Source organism: Gopherus evgoodei, chromosome 5 (genome assembly GCF_007399415.2).
Source record: "Gopherus evgoodei ecotype Sinaloan lineage chromosome 5, rGopEvg1_v1.p, whole genome shotgun sequence".
NCBI lineage: Eukaryota > Metazoa > Chordata > Testudines > Testudinidae > Gopherus > Gopherus evgoodei.
The window spans coordinates 63069032-63083719 of NC_044326.1; the positions used below are offsets into that span (position 1 = coordinate 63069032).

General features: G+C 47.6%; 1 long non-coding RNA gene across 5 annotated transcripts; it reads right to left on the reverse strand.

Annotated features, from left to right (window-relative positions):
• Positions 1–3036: 3036 nt before the first annotated feature.
• LOC115651835 lies at positions 3037–14686 on the reverse strand. 5 transcript variants are annotated; one of them, XR_004000461.1, is made up of 4 exons: positions 11603–12711; positions 10904–11120; positions 7675–7905; positions 3037–4575 (listed from the first exon to the last, which is right to left on the reverse strand). It is a non-coding gene; the product is annotated as an uncharacterized LOC115651835 (long non-coding RNA). The 5 variants fall into 5 exon arrangements; XR_004000459.1 differs by lacking the exon at positions 3037–4575 and adding an exon at positions 14599–14686 and having other exon boundaries at positions 6332–7905; positions 11603–11817; XR_004000458.1 differs by lacking the exon at positions 3037–4575 and adding an exon at positions 14599–14662 and having other exon boundaries at positions 6332–7905; positions 11603–12155.
• Between the last annotated feature and the right edge of the window lie 2 nt (positions 14687–14688).

A 14688-nucleotide genomic window follows, 5' to 3' on the forward strand; every position in this document is an offset into this window, starting at 1 on the left:
TGTCACAGTTACAGGGCCAGCTGTACCGTTGACTTCTCTACTGCAGAGGAATCTCGTGATTCTCCCATCCTTTAGACAGGCGCTGGGGCTACAGTACCCTGTGTATCAAGTGTGCTTACCCAGCAGGTCCAACTGGATTTGGTACCTTGTGGTTCTTCTCTTTGGGAGTCTGTGATCAGTGGATTACAGTGATCCATGGCAGCCTTCTTAAACCAAAGTATTATTTATTTAACCATAGGAACAAATCATTTTCAGATAAAACAATCCCAAAACACCAAAAGATATATATATATATATATATATATACACACACACACCTATCTGTTTAATCATCCTCCTGAGGGGACCTAAATAGAGCTAGCTTCTCCCCAGATCCACACACAACACGCTCTAGCATCTCCTTAGTGCAAAAACCTGTCTCTCACGAGAGAGAGAAAAAGAGCGAGCGAGCGAGAGAGAGACTTTAAATCAGATGTTCTCAATCTGTGTGGAATGCCCCCTAGGGGGGCACACAGGAACATTCGGAGGGAGCATGATAGGGACCAGGGCAGCCCTCACAGAGGATGGGGCAGGAGCGCTACCCAGACCTGCTCCGCCCCCAACACTGCTCCTGCCCTGTCCTGGCTCCCAGCCACAGCTCTACTCCTGGCCCCAGATCTGTCTCGTCCCCAGCCTTTGCCCCCGAATGCAGACCGGCTGCAGCTTCTGGTCCCAGCCTTGCTCAGCCCCCAGCTACAGCTCCTCTCCCGGCCCCAGACCCACCCCCAGCTGCAGCCCAGTGTTGGTCCCTTTACCCGTCAGCGTCCCACCCACCAGAGCCATGGCCCTGTTCCCGGCCCTGGCTTCCTGGGGGTGGGGTGGAGACAGGGGTAAGGGTATGTGTGCCGATGAAAAGTTTGGGGACCACTGGTTTAAATCCAGCTACAGTTCCCTTTGATGTCCTCCCACCCAGCAAGGGGCCAAGGCAGGCCATCAAAGTGAATGGCTCTTGGATTGTCTCTCAAGTGGTTTCTGAGACGTATATATTTGTTTCCACTTCTCCCTTCCTGGGTGCTGCCCTGACAATCCTATTGAATGACCTCAATATACACATACAGTAAACATCAGAATCACCTGGTCAAGATGCAGTATTCACAAATTATTGCAGGCCACTCCAAATCTGTCACATATCATCTGTTACATATTGTAAAATGATTAATACACTCATTAAAATGCTCTCTGTGGGCACTAGTTCCATAGAACTATCAGCTTATCTGACCCAACAGTGATAGAGTTAGCTACAGATGGCTGTTAATTTCGATTTTTGGCAGTGAAAACCTGGCAAGTCAGGAGTGAGATGTAATTGTTTTATTAGCTGGATAAAGCGTCATATAGACGTGTGAGCAGAGAGTTCCCAATGGGTTCTGAAGACAATAAGGAGCTCCACAGATGTGATTGACAGCTGGGTTTCAGCCATCCAGTGGGGTAAAGGGAATCCAGTACCCTACAGTCCACCATGCTGTCTGTCAGCTGATTTACCCTGCTGCATCCACTTTCCCTGGAAACCCCAACAGCAGCCTTGCACCTGTGCGAATCCTCCACAAGGCACTGCCAGTTTCCAGTGTTGACAATTCTTGTGATTTTTTCACATGCCTCATGATTGTTAGTGTTTTTCTTAAAGCCCCAGCTGCTGAAATCATGGTACTTGATAAGAATCTCAGTTTTCACTTAAAAAAAAGAAAAGAAGAAGTTTCTAGCCCTCAGGGTTGCAAAGAAAAAAAACATGAAAATGTGAAGCATGTGCACCCTAGAGGCTCAAAAACCAGAAGGCAACTTAAAACCAACATATTTTTTGAAAAAAGTCTCATGAGTTTTAGGAGCCAGAGTCATGATTTTTGAACATTTGAGGTTGGCAATACCGTGTTTCACTGGCATCCCCATTTACCGCACACCTGTGAAGTCTCTCCCTGTTTTGGGCACACTTTGATGTGTTCCCCAGCACTGCTTCATTCTCCTGAGAGCTGCAGAGCTGGGGGGAAAGCGCTGTAGGGAGTGTCTTCATTCTAGCTCTCCTCCAGATAGAGAGTGGACCTAGAGAGATCCTACCATGGGAGGACTGTAACCATAGAGACCCCACCTAGAGCATAGGCCCCAACCTGGCACAGGGGGAGCAACACTGGGCAAATTGATATTGCTGTTGCCAAGTCTCGGTGTCTTTGGGTGTCTTGGGTACCATGCTGTAAGGTCAGGGTGGGGAGATGATTTAAGTGGGATGGTCAGCAGTCAGCATAGGAACTAGAGATGGGGATTGGTATAGAGAAAACCAAACCAGGGTGATGGGAGTAATTCAAGTGGGGAGCAAGGCAGAGTGGGGGACAGACCAGGCAAAGGGGCCAATATAGGGTGTGGGGAAGTCAGAAAGAGGAAGTGAGGCAAGGGGAGTGTATATGAAGGGGTTGGGGAACCAGAGACGGAAGAGGTGGCACATGTGAGGAACTTGAGGGGGAAGCCAAGAATGGGGGAGGTTGGAAGGGAAATTCTGGTGCAGAAATGTTTGGTTTGCGAAGGAGAACATAATGGTTCGACAGGAAGGAAGTGCCAGGAATTGAAGGATTTGACTGAGGGGAATATGTGTAAATGAGACAATGTATATTTGTTGAGTATACAAATCAGAGCGTTGAATCATTTGTATAAAACCTCCTTCTTTCTGAACTCACAGCTTAGCAGCTGTGCTTTACTGCATGCGCGAGCCCATTCAGTTTCCCTACGATTGCCTCAAACCTTTCTGTGGCTCCTCTCCTTCCCCCCCCCCCTCCATCTAGTCTGAACTCACGCCTCACATTTCCTCTCCTTTTCCCCCAGTAGATATCCCAGTCTCACTGAGCTCCCAGATAGCTCTTCAATGCAGAATTATGGAAGAACACTTGGAGGTTTCTTCCCACTAGTAAGAACCGCCTTTCTGCCTCTTAGGTAGAGAGGCCAGATAGCAAGGTTGAAAAATCAGGACAGGGGGTAGGGGGTAATAGGAACCTATATAAGAAAAAGACCCCCCAAAATTGAGACTGTCCCTATAAAATTGAGACATCTGGTCACCTTACTCTTAGAACTGAGGTATTGATAAGCCTGTAGTAGCACTGGAAGCCACAACCTATGAACCGCTGCTTTTACTTACTTGCACCTTATGCAGTCATTACAGCTTTGAAAAGTGAGTGCAAAGAGGTGGAAAATGCAAATCAGAAAGCAAGCATTTTACCCTCACTTTGCACAGATGTAAATGACTACACAGAGCAAAGAAGTGGAGATTCAAGCCCTGAGGGATGTAAAATGCACAGATGATCATTCTGATCTAGTGATTTGCACTTCTTCACTATTTCAGAAACTTCCCACTGCATGTCTTATTTACCTGATTGTATCACATTCTGGATTCTGTGTTTGTCTGGTGCTTCAGTATGACATGCAACTGAACGCAATAGACATGTACTCAGAAGTTTTCAAAGCACTGAAGGACGGAAGTACAAGCCATTGTATGTGGCTCTGAGCCCAGCTATTGCAACTGTAGCCCTTCGGCCAGATGTCAATGACTGCAACAAGAGGCAGGTTCAATCTGTTTAGCAGTCCCTTTCTAAAATGAATAAAATGGCTTGAGCCACACTTTTCTGGCTCTAAGAAATTACAATGTAACTAGGGTTGGCAGAACTCAGTTGTTAGTTGTTTATAATTTCAATGCATGATGATGTTTATTTTTAAGCATTTTAAAATTTTTATTACTTACATTTTCATAGTTGTAGGAAATTGTAGAGGGGTCAGACAATAATTATTTAATGATATACATTCAATTTAATGTTGAGATTCAAAAAGTTAAAGCTTTATAACTGTTGGAACACAAATTGGCAACATTGCATTTCAAAATATACAAAGTAAATATCATCTCCAATAAATCAAACTCCAATAAATTCTCAAACAGCATTTTCCTTACTTTGCCTCAATCGGTCAATTTCCATTTTTATCGATGGAAATATTTTTTCATCAGTTTGTGGGTGTACAATGAAATCAACGTTTACTGACATTCACTGATAAATTCTAATCCTTCCAAGTTCAAATATAACCTTCCTGGTCACTTTGTACCTGGTTATTACCACTCACCAGCACTCAGGAATCCTTGGGAATATGGATCCACAAACACCTATTTATTTAGGGGAAAGCAAACAAAAGAAGCACACCACCAATCATGTAACCCTGTTGGAGGGGGTGCTCCTGAAATACCACACTAAGCCTCTAGGAGACCTGCCCCTGGACTACACAGTAATGGAGACAGAGGCCCAGGACTCAGTGTCCCAGCTTGCCTAATGATAGAGATAGAACTGGTTAGCAATACTACTGGAACCAATCATGACTCAGAGAAAAGGGGCTGATGTTACGTTCAGTTGTCTCTTGTCAGTGTGTTTGGAGCCAGAGCGTAGCAGGGAAAGGAGCTATATAGCCAGAGAAAGCACTTCTACCCTCCACAGTCTTAGCCAAGGCGAAGACTGAGCGTCCTTTTAGGATTCCTGCGATTTTGAGCAATGTCATCGCAGCAGAAACCAGACACCCAGGAGGCTGAGGAGAAAGTCAAGGTCAGGCAACCAAAATCCAGCTTAACTGCACAGTCACATAAAATCATACATGTCATACTGACACCTCTGGGTGGTTTGTCAGCCGGGGGGCTCAATACATGAACATCTACTGTCTGAGCTAAAACACCCAGGTTAAGCCAAGACTACAGCAAGCTCCTCCATTTTTAGTTGGCCTAGCCACCACTAGAGGGGGACAGAGTGCCGCGCTGAGCAGGCATCAAGGCATGGCTTGCATTCTTCCCCCTCAGGGAAGTGCATCTGGAGCTTCATGTTAACACTCCGATATGGGTGGTCAGCAGTGGGGATCAAATACCTGGATCTTAATACCTGCAAAATGAGCCATCCATGTGGCAGGAGTGCAGCCCCCCCAATTCCAAGTATTAACTGTCCAGCTTCTGGAGGCCCAGAACTCATAGTCACAAAGCAATCCCTCACCCACTTAAAGCCCACTCAAGGGATATAACAGGGTATTCCTTCATCTCTTTCTTCTTGTCTCACAGAAACTGTGAAGACTCCACTAATTGTGCATTCACAGTGCCATTTATTTTGAGTTCCCTCCCCCAGTACCTCTACAGCCCCAGTGAAACAGTCTATTTACAATATCTTCTGGATGTTTGTCCCTCTCCTCAGAACCTGAGAGGGAGCAGAGGCTGCTGTTCCCTGAGGCCTCTGTTGCATATGTCAGTACTGTAATTAGAGGGAGAGAGAGCTCTGTGGTTTGAGCATTGGCCTGCTAAACCCCAGGGTTGTGAGTTCAATCCTTGAGAGGGATATGGGGGAAAATCAGTACTTGGTCTTGGTAGTGAAGGCAGGGGGCTGGACTCACTGACCCTTCAGGGTTCCATCCAGTTCTAGGAGATAGGTATATTGCCATTATTATTATAGACACGCGCAGCTGGCCTGTGGCAGCTGACTTGGGGCTTGCAGTGCTTAGGATGGCTAAGGGGATGTTTAATAGCGGTGTAGACATTCCAGCTCAGGCTGCAGCCCAAGCTCTAGGACCATCCCACCTTGCAGGGTCCTAGATCCCAGGCTCCAGCCTGAGCATCTACACTGCATATAAACAGCCCGTTAGCCCTCTTCAGAGGAGGTGCTGGACTTCTTCGGTGCATGTTTGCCCCCAGGCTGGTTTTCCATCTTCCACCTTCAGAAGTCACACTTCATGGGTGTGCGCTGCCACTCATAACTCTGTTTATGCCCATAGGCCCGCATGCCATGGGCAGCCTATTCCTCACTTTTTTTTACCCTCTCCTTCTTCAGCGTGGGGTAGGGCCTGTTGCTGTGCCTTATTTTCCTCCTCCAGTAGGGGCTCAAGCTCCCACAACCCCATGGACTGGTGCTGGGATTCCTCCTCCCACTGTTCTGGTGGTGAGGTTCCCCAGAACTGTCTGATTTCCAGCAGCAAGCTGGAGGTACCATTTACCTCTACTCTCATTCTAAGCGGCCTTTTTCCTCCCTTCCCTTTCCTAGGGAGGTCCCGTTTTCCTTCTGGCTTGTGTATCAGGTTCTCTGGTGTTTCAATGTCAAGTCCATTTGCTTCATTTCTTATTAATTTTGCTTCATGCCAAGGGGGGATCTGGACCCATGATTTTCTTTTATAAGGGAAGGGGCTCCAGACTGTCCCTATAACAGGATGAGGCAGTCCATGCCCCGCCCCTACCAGGGCTGGCTCCAGGTTTTCTGCTGCCCCAAGCGGCAAAAAAAAAAAAAAAAAAAAAAAAAAAAAAAAAAAAAAGCCGCGGCAGCACAATCACACCGCTCCACTCTTTGGCAGCAATTCAGCAGCACGTCCTTCACTCCAAGAGGGACTGAGGGACCCGCTGCCGAATTGCCGTCGAAGACCCAGACGTGGCTCCCCAATAGCGGCCAGAGGGCCCCCCCTTGGTATTGGTTGCCCCAAGCACCTGCTTCTTTAGCTGGTGCCTGGAGCCAGCCCTTACCCCTAGTCACTTCCATTTAAACCTCCCCTTAACCTCTAGGGCAGTGGTTCTCAACCTATTTACTATTGTGGGCCACATATGCGGCCCAGTGCGTTGTGTGGGCTGCATCCAATACTACCTTTATGGCGCTGAGGATGACATATGGGCCGCAGCTCTGTGCTGATTGGGCTACAAGTGGCCCGTGAGCTATAGGTTGAGAACCGTTGCTCTAGGGGTATTTCTGCCATTGGGAAGTCTCTTCTTGCCATGAATACATTCTAGTACAGCTCTCACCTGGCAGCATCCAATGGGGCTGTGCAGCAAATACCTCCAGACCAGGGTGCATTTTGAACCAGTGTTCACCAGTTCCTTCTGATGCCTCCTCCCCACATTTACAGGGATAGAGGTGTTTTCTTTTCCTGCATGTCTCTCATAGTTTTAGTCACAAAATTCTGTGAACCCACCTTCCCTTATGGGGCAGTCTCACTTTATATGCCTCGGCCATCCATACCAATAGCAAACTACTCCCTGGTTCCCTGAAGGAGTTCCCCTTGTCTCCTTCTTTTTCTTCTCATTTGTCATGGGTGTGTCAAAATTGCCTCCCTTATTCCCCAGGTATGGTCCCTGAAGCAGCTGGAATTCTTTCCTGGGTAAGTCTGCATCCACAAACTCTTCTGCAACCTCTATAGCTTCCTTTAGGGTCGTTGCTTGGTGCCTCAGGACCCAAACATGTGCACTTTCAGGGAGGCTCTGGAGAAATTGCTCCAATATTATCATATCTATTTTTAACCCAGCACTTTGTGTGTCTATCCTTAGCCAGCGAGTTGCCCAGTCTGTTAAGTTTTGCGCAAATGCCCTGGGTTGCACGCCCCCATTCATCTAGTAGCCCAAAACTTCTGACTGAAAAGTCAGTCCTGTCAGAATGGCCACCTTTATCCCATAGTAGTCCTTGGCCTGTTCTTCACTCAGGCCATGTAGGCTGCCTGGGCTTCCCCTGAGACAGAGTGCCATTTGGAGGGTCCATGATACCTTATCCCATCTGACTCCCATTGCATTTACTAACTCACAAAAGTTAGTAAAAATACATCAGGGTCATCTGCTGGACCCATCTGACACAGGCTCAGCCTCTGTGTCCTACTGCTATTCTCTGTTGGAGGACTTACCAGACCTTGTATCGGTTGCTGCTGCATCTGTGCCTGTTCTTTTATGAACTTTTGAAGGCTCTTCTGCTGCTTGGCCTGCCATGCAAGGAGGGACTGTCATTCCATCTGATGGGATTCCTGGAACGAATGCATGGTCTTCTGCACCTCTTTTTGTTGTTCCACCAACCATTGTAGAGTCTGATCCATTGCCCAAATGCCGAATCCTCACCCCAACTTCTCCTGTCTGGTCCTCTGTCACCACAGATGGGGAAAATCATGCTCCAGGACAAGACCCTCATGTGTACCAGGGTGTGCCTTCACTCCTGTCTTCTTGCCCCACAAAAACTGTGCAGACTCTACTAGCTGTGCATTTAAGTGCCATTTGCTTTAAGTTCCCTCCCCCAGTACCACTGTAGCCCCCATGCAACAGTCTAGTTACAATATCTTCTGTGCTTTTGGGTCCCTGTGTGACTAGGTTCAGCTAGCCCTGTTCCCTGCCCTCTCCCCCTACCCTCCTTGGAGCTTCCTTCCTGTACCTCATTATCTGATTTGGGCTGATGGGCTAACTGGTATTTTATCCCGCCCAGCTGGTTATCTGATTACCTCAATCAGCTTCCTAACTGCACTCTGTCGCAGGGGGCCACTTAGACTTTGGGGTAATCAGAGGTATGTCTCTTCTCCTCCAGTCAGCTTCAGTTCTGAGAAGTCTGAACTACCAGGCTCTGCTCTGCTGTGCAACTACCTGTGTCTGGTCTGTGACATCAGCTCTTGTCACAGCTGGTGTGAAGTCAGATCTGCACCATCATTGCCACCCGTCCAGCTCACAGCATTGCCAATTCTTATGATTTCACCATGAGTAATATGATTTTGGCCCCTGTTGGAGTCAGGCTCACAATGATGCAAGACGGTCCACCCATCCCTCAAGTGATTTCCAGCCCTCCACAGAGGGAAAAAAAAATCCTTGTCTGCCTTCTCAGTGTCCCCTATAGAGGTAGTAGAGTTCCATCCTTCTCAGGTCATGTCTACACTACAAACATATGTCGACTTAAGTTACATTGGCATACAACTGCCGCAGTTAGCACATCACTTGTGTGAATGCATACTTGGCTTCTTGTGTTTGTGCTGCGTGTACTCACCAGGAGTGCTTGTATTTATGCCAAGTGTGGTGACTATGGGCAGAGGTAAATGTAAGCCGGTACGCACCGGTATGGTGTACCGGCAAGAGCCAGTGTGCCGTACCAGGGCAAATCAGCTTCCCCTGGCAGCAATTTAAAGGGCCTGGGGCTCCCAGCAGCGGCTGGAGCCCTGGGCCCTTTAAATTGCTGCCAGAGCCCTGGGGAAGCAGGGATCTGGGGACGATTTAAAGGGTCCAGGGCTCTGGTAGCCACTACTGCCCCAGGCCCTTTAAAATTGTCCTCGGAGCCTGCCGCAGCCCTGGAGTAGTGGTGGCAAGGCTCTGGCAGTGATTTAAAGGGCCCGGGGCTCAGCCACCACCACAGCCCCAGGGACCCTTTAACTTGCCGCCGAAGCACCATCGCTGCTACCCCAGGGCTTGGCAGCAGGGCTCTGGAGATGATTTAAAGGGCCCAGGGTGGTAGCGGCACCCGGAGCCCCAGGCCCTTTAAATCACTGCCCAAGACCCTAGCTGCCGCTGCTACTCCGGGGCTCTGGCAGTGCAGCTCGGGTGATGATTTAAAGGGCTCAGGGCTCCTACTGGTGCTACCCTCTGAGGCCCTTTAAATCACCACCCGAGCCCTGTTGCTGGAGCCCTGGGGTAGTGGCAGCAGGGCTCTGGCAGTGATTTAAAGGGACAGAGCTCCTGGCTTCTGCTACTGCAGCGGAGCCCCATGCCCTTTAAAGCTCTGCCAGAGGCCAGGGCCCTCTCTGATGGTGATTTAAAGTGTCCGGGGCTCCACTGTGTTAGTAGCAGCTGGAGCCCTGGGCCCTTTAAATCACCCCCGGGGCTCCTAGCCGCCTCTGCAGCTGGTAGCTCCGGCAGTGATTTAAAGGGCCCTGGGCTCTCAGCTGCTGTTACCACAGCCCCAGCCCTGGACCCTTCAAATCCTAATTTAAAGCACCCAGGTATTTAAAGGCCCCACCTCTTCCAGCAGAGGCCACGCCCCCTCCTAAGGACTCTGGAGTACTGGTAAGTCCTTTAAGTTACTTTCACCCCGACTATGGGTAGGTATCCCAGTAGGGTGACCAGATGTCCCAATTTTATCGGGACAATCCTGATTTTTGGGTCTTTTTCTTATATAGGATCCTATTACCCCTGACCCCATCCTGATTTTTCACACTTGCTGTCTGGTCACCCTATATCCCAGTGTGCAACTCATCTCCATGCAGTGCACAGTCTTTTGGGAAGGTTTGGCAATCCACAACAGGGCTGAAAAGAGTTGCTCGGGAGCGTCTGGGAGCATGGAATCAACTTCCCAGTTTGCAGCTGTCTCAATCCCTTAATGTCATCTGTATCCCATAATTTTCATGCCTCCCCCCCTCACAAATCCCACATACATACCCACCTGGCCATCCTGACTGTCCACCATCTTGGACAGAAGCATGAAACCTGCATACCTCTGCACTATTGTCCTGAGTGTTGTAAGCACAGGACGCACAATTCTGGAGTATTTGCAGAACTGCAAGAACCACCTAATGAATGTGGAACATAACAATTCCTTGGAGGACAGATTGCTGTGGGACATAGTAAGAATTACTTCAAGGTTATTGGTGGCATTCACAGAGCAGCTGCACATGGTGGAGCATTGCTTCTGTGCCTGAGAAATAAGCACTGACTCGTGGGATTGCACCGTGATGCGGGTTTGGGATGACAAGCAATGGCTGCAGAACTTTTGGATGTACAAGGCAACATTCCTGGATGTGTGCACTGAGCTTGCCCCAGCCCTCCAGTGTAGGGACACCAAAATGAGAGCTGTGCTGACAGTGGAGAAGTGAATAGCAATCACACTGTGGAAACTTGAGACACCAGATTGCTACCAGTGGCTTTCACAGTATAGTGTAAGTGAAGCTGTGATTGTCTTTAATGTCCCCCAGGATAGAATTGTCAAGGTAGTTCAGCAACCCCTGAGGCCATGTGGAGTGTTGAGAGTGGGGGGTATAGGGAGATCCTGATACTGAGTTCTCAACAGGCTGAGCCCCGGATTGTTGAACCTGCAGGTCTACCAGAGTCTGCAGCATCTGTTTGCTACCTGAGAAGCCTCACTATGTCCTGGTGCATCTCCCTTTCCTTTACCTCCTTTGGACTCCTGGGCCTTTCTCCTCTCCGCTCTTTCGCTCTCCAGGCTGTCCGCAATGTTTATTCTCCTGGTCCTGTGCTCTCAGTCTGATGCGGCACTGGCTCACAAGTCTCACTGAACATGTTATCTTGAGTCTTCTTCTTTTCCCTCCTTATCTGGCTCAGGCATTCTGCACGCGTGAAGAGGGATACCCTCAAGGCCGCAATGCAGCAGCTGAAGATAAAACACACAGTGGTAGTACCATTGCCAGCATATTCACTACGTAAAGTGAAACCTAAGATGCTGATACGTAAAGTGAAACCTAAGATGCTGAATTCACGTCCCTTGCTTCCCTAAAGTTTTAAGCACTACATTCTTACTTCTGCTTGGGATTGCTTGTGCATGGCACCAGTCACAGGACTAGCCACGATGAGTATGGCCTGCTGGGGGTTGGGTTTGCACAGTTCTACTAGTATAGGGCAATGGCACTGAATACTGCACTATTTTCCACAGATGGTGATGATTTTAGCTGATATCTCACTCCTGAGTGTTACAAAGGCGTGTATGCTGCTCGCCTGTGTATTACAATGGTGCCTGCTGAAGTTGGCGTGGGAAAGTGTCCTACTGCGGAGGAAGAAATAAGGCAGCCCTCCCTAGAAACCTACTCCGGGGAGTGGGGGCCTTCTCTATAACTGAATATGTATGTACACACTTACCTGAGGTTTCTTCACCTGCATTGGGCTCGTCCTGGCTGGACTGCGGTGGATTCAAAAACAGGTCCTGGCTCACTGAGCAGCTGGATTCCCCTGGTCACTTGTCCCCTATACTCCTCCTCCTCCTTGCTGTTCACAGCAGGAACTTGTGACTCAGGCATCTTGGATGGTGCTGTGGTGGGTGGTGGTGGGATCTCTGCCCAGTATGGTATACAGCCCTTTGTAAGAGCGGCAGGTCTGAGGCTGAGCACTGGATCAACTGTTGGCCTCTCTGGTATGCCTGCCACAGCTGCTTGGCTTTCACATGACACTACTGCTGGTTCCTGTTGTAGCCCTTCTCCTGTATCCTCCATGCTATCTGCTCATAGACATTGATGTTTCTATGGCTAGCTTCGAGCTGTGCCTGCACAGCCTTTTCTCCCTGCAGGCCCAGGACTCGGGAGATCCAATATCTCCTGTCTACTCCAGGCATAGGCATGAGAGCATCTGGAGTGTGTAGCCATTATGATCAGTTGGTCAGTCACACTCAACAATGGAGAGCTGGTAAGTGTGCTCACTAAGCCAGGAAATCAGGAAAAAGAATTTCAAAAATTTGCAGGGCTTTAAAGGGAAGGGGAGCTTCCAGTCTCTGTGACCCCTGGGCAGTGGAGTTCATAATGGTGACCAGATTCATTAGCGTAGGGCATTATGGGACAGCTGCTGAAGGACAATTAGGGTCAGCATAACTATCGCAGTGTCTACACTTTCAGCCTAAGTATATTGACCATGACTCTATGCCTCTCAGGGAGGTGGTGTTACTATGTCAGTGTAACGGGGCACTTACCTCAGTGGGAGACAAATTTAAGTGTAGACACGTGCACAACTAGATTGACATAAGTTGCTTTGCCTCAAACTAACTTTGTAGTGTAGACCAGGCCTATGCCTTTGAGCTCTGGGCCTAACACGCCTATACGCAGGATTCAGCTCTCTCTGCTAGTTCCTTTCTGCTCCCCCCAATAACTACACACAGCTGGTGGACAAAACTAGTTATACCCAAGCACACACTCATAAGGTTTGTCAAGGTTCCTTCCCCACTCTGAACTTTAGGATACAGATGTGGGGACCTGCATGAAAGACGCCCTAAGCCTATTTACCAGCTTAGGTTAACAGTAAGCTGCCACCACCAAGCATGTTTCAAATCTTAGAGGAGAGCCACTTGGAACTCTGCCTTTCCCCAAATATTTCCCAAGTCCCTAATCCCCCCCTTTCCTGGGCAGATCTGAGACTAATTCCTCCCCCCAAGTCCTTACACCCCTTTTCCTGGGTAGGCTTGAGAGTATACTTTCACCAATTACTCCTGGTGAACACAGATCCAAAACCCTTGGATCTTAAAACAATGAAAAATCAATCAGGTTCTTAAAAGGAGAATTTTAATTAAAGAAAAAGGTAAAAATCATCTCTGTAAAATCAGAATGGAAAACAACTTTACAGAGTAATCAGATTCAAAGAGCCCAGAGGAACCCCCTCTAGCCTTAGGTTCAAAGTTACAGCAAAATGGGGGTAAACCTCCCTTTAGCAAAGGAACATTTACAAGTTGAGAAAACAAAGATAAAACTAACATGCCTTGCCTGGCTGTTACTTATAAGTTTGAAATCTGAGAGACTTGTGCAGAAAGATTTGGAGAACATGGATTGATGTCCGGTCCCTCTTAGTCCCAAGAGCGAACAACACCAAAACAAAGGGCACAAAACAAAAGCCTCTCCCGCCCCCAAGATTTGAAAGTATCTTGTCCCCTTATTGGTCTTTTGGGTCAGGCGTCAGCCAGGTTACCTGAGCTTCTTAACCTTTTACAGGTAAAAGGATTTTGGTGTCTCTGACCAGGAGGCATTTTATAGTATTGTACACAGGAGCGTTGTTACCCTTCCCTTTATAGTTATAACAGGGTTAAAAGGGGAAAAGGTAGAGAATACAGGATAACAAAGTTCCACAATCTGACTCTTTGCTGTATTTAAATTTGTGCTGCACTGAGATGCCACAGAAATGGGTGTGGATCTCTGGTCAGGCAGGTACACACTAGGCAAACCAGGGGACTGCTAGAGTTAGGTGCCACCGCACAGAAGATGAGAATTGGAGAGGCATAGCAGCAGAGGTTCAAAGCAGATCAATCCTTTTGTGCAAGATTATAGATTTTCAGGCAATGGATGGGCAGGAAGAAGCTGGGTTGTTGTTTACGGGTAAAATTTTAACATTTTTTTCATGTGTGAATTTGTGAATCACTCATTGATATTTTACAATGTTATAGAACACAGAAAACTTGCTCGTTTACAAAAGGGCTGTATGAATAATAGATTGTCTAATATTACAACACCACTTCACAAGTGGGTTCTTAGACTTGGAGCAGGGATTGTCATTTTTTTCTGGTTGGACAGCACCTAGCAAAATGGGGTCCTGGCCCATGACTGGGGTGCCTTGATTCTATGGTAATACAAATAAATAATGAGATGGGTTTTTTATGATAATCTTAGTCCAGTTTTCTACCAAAAGCCATAGCAAGAAAATAAATTACACCCGTGTCTCTGGAGATCATTTTAAAACACTCAAAAAGAGGTTGTTAACCTCTGTTAGAGTTCTTCTACTTAAAAACGTGGTTATTTTTTTAAAAGTTGTTTGCATTATTGCAGTGGTTTTTACAGACATAGCTAACTGAGTGGAACATGGAGTTTTATGCTGAAATAGACTCATAGAAACTGGAAACCAAATGCTACATAATTCCTACTGTTTTCTTTTGTTAGGCCAGAAGGCAATGTTAACTAGCACACACTGACTGATTCCTGGAATTTCATCTTAGTCTCCAATTTCTTGTACACAGTGTTTTTCCATTGCTCAGTACATTTCTTGAACACAAAAGTAACAAGCTCTCTCTTCTGCACACACTATACACTTGGAAGCAAAGTTAATCATACTTTAGCAATTAACCTGTAATCTTGCAAGCAAAGCAGTTTTAATAAATGGTGCTGTACCTTTAAACCCTGCAAGTCAAACCGGCCAAGTGAGAAGAGCAGCGTAAAGTCCAGCCCCTGAAAGCAGCTTCAGACACCTCACCCAGAGTC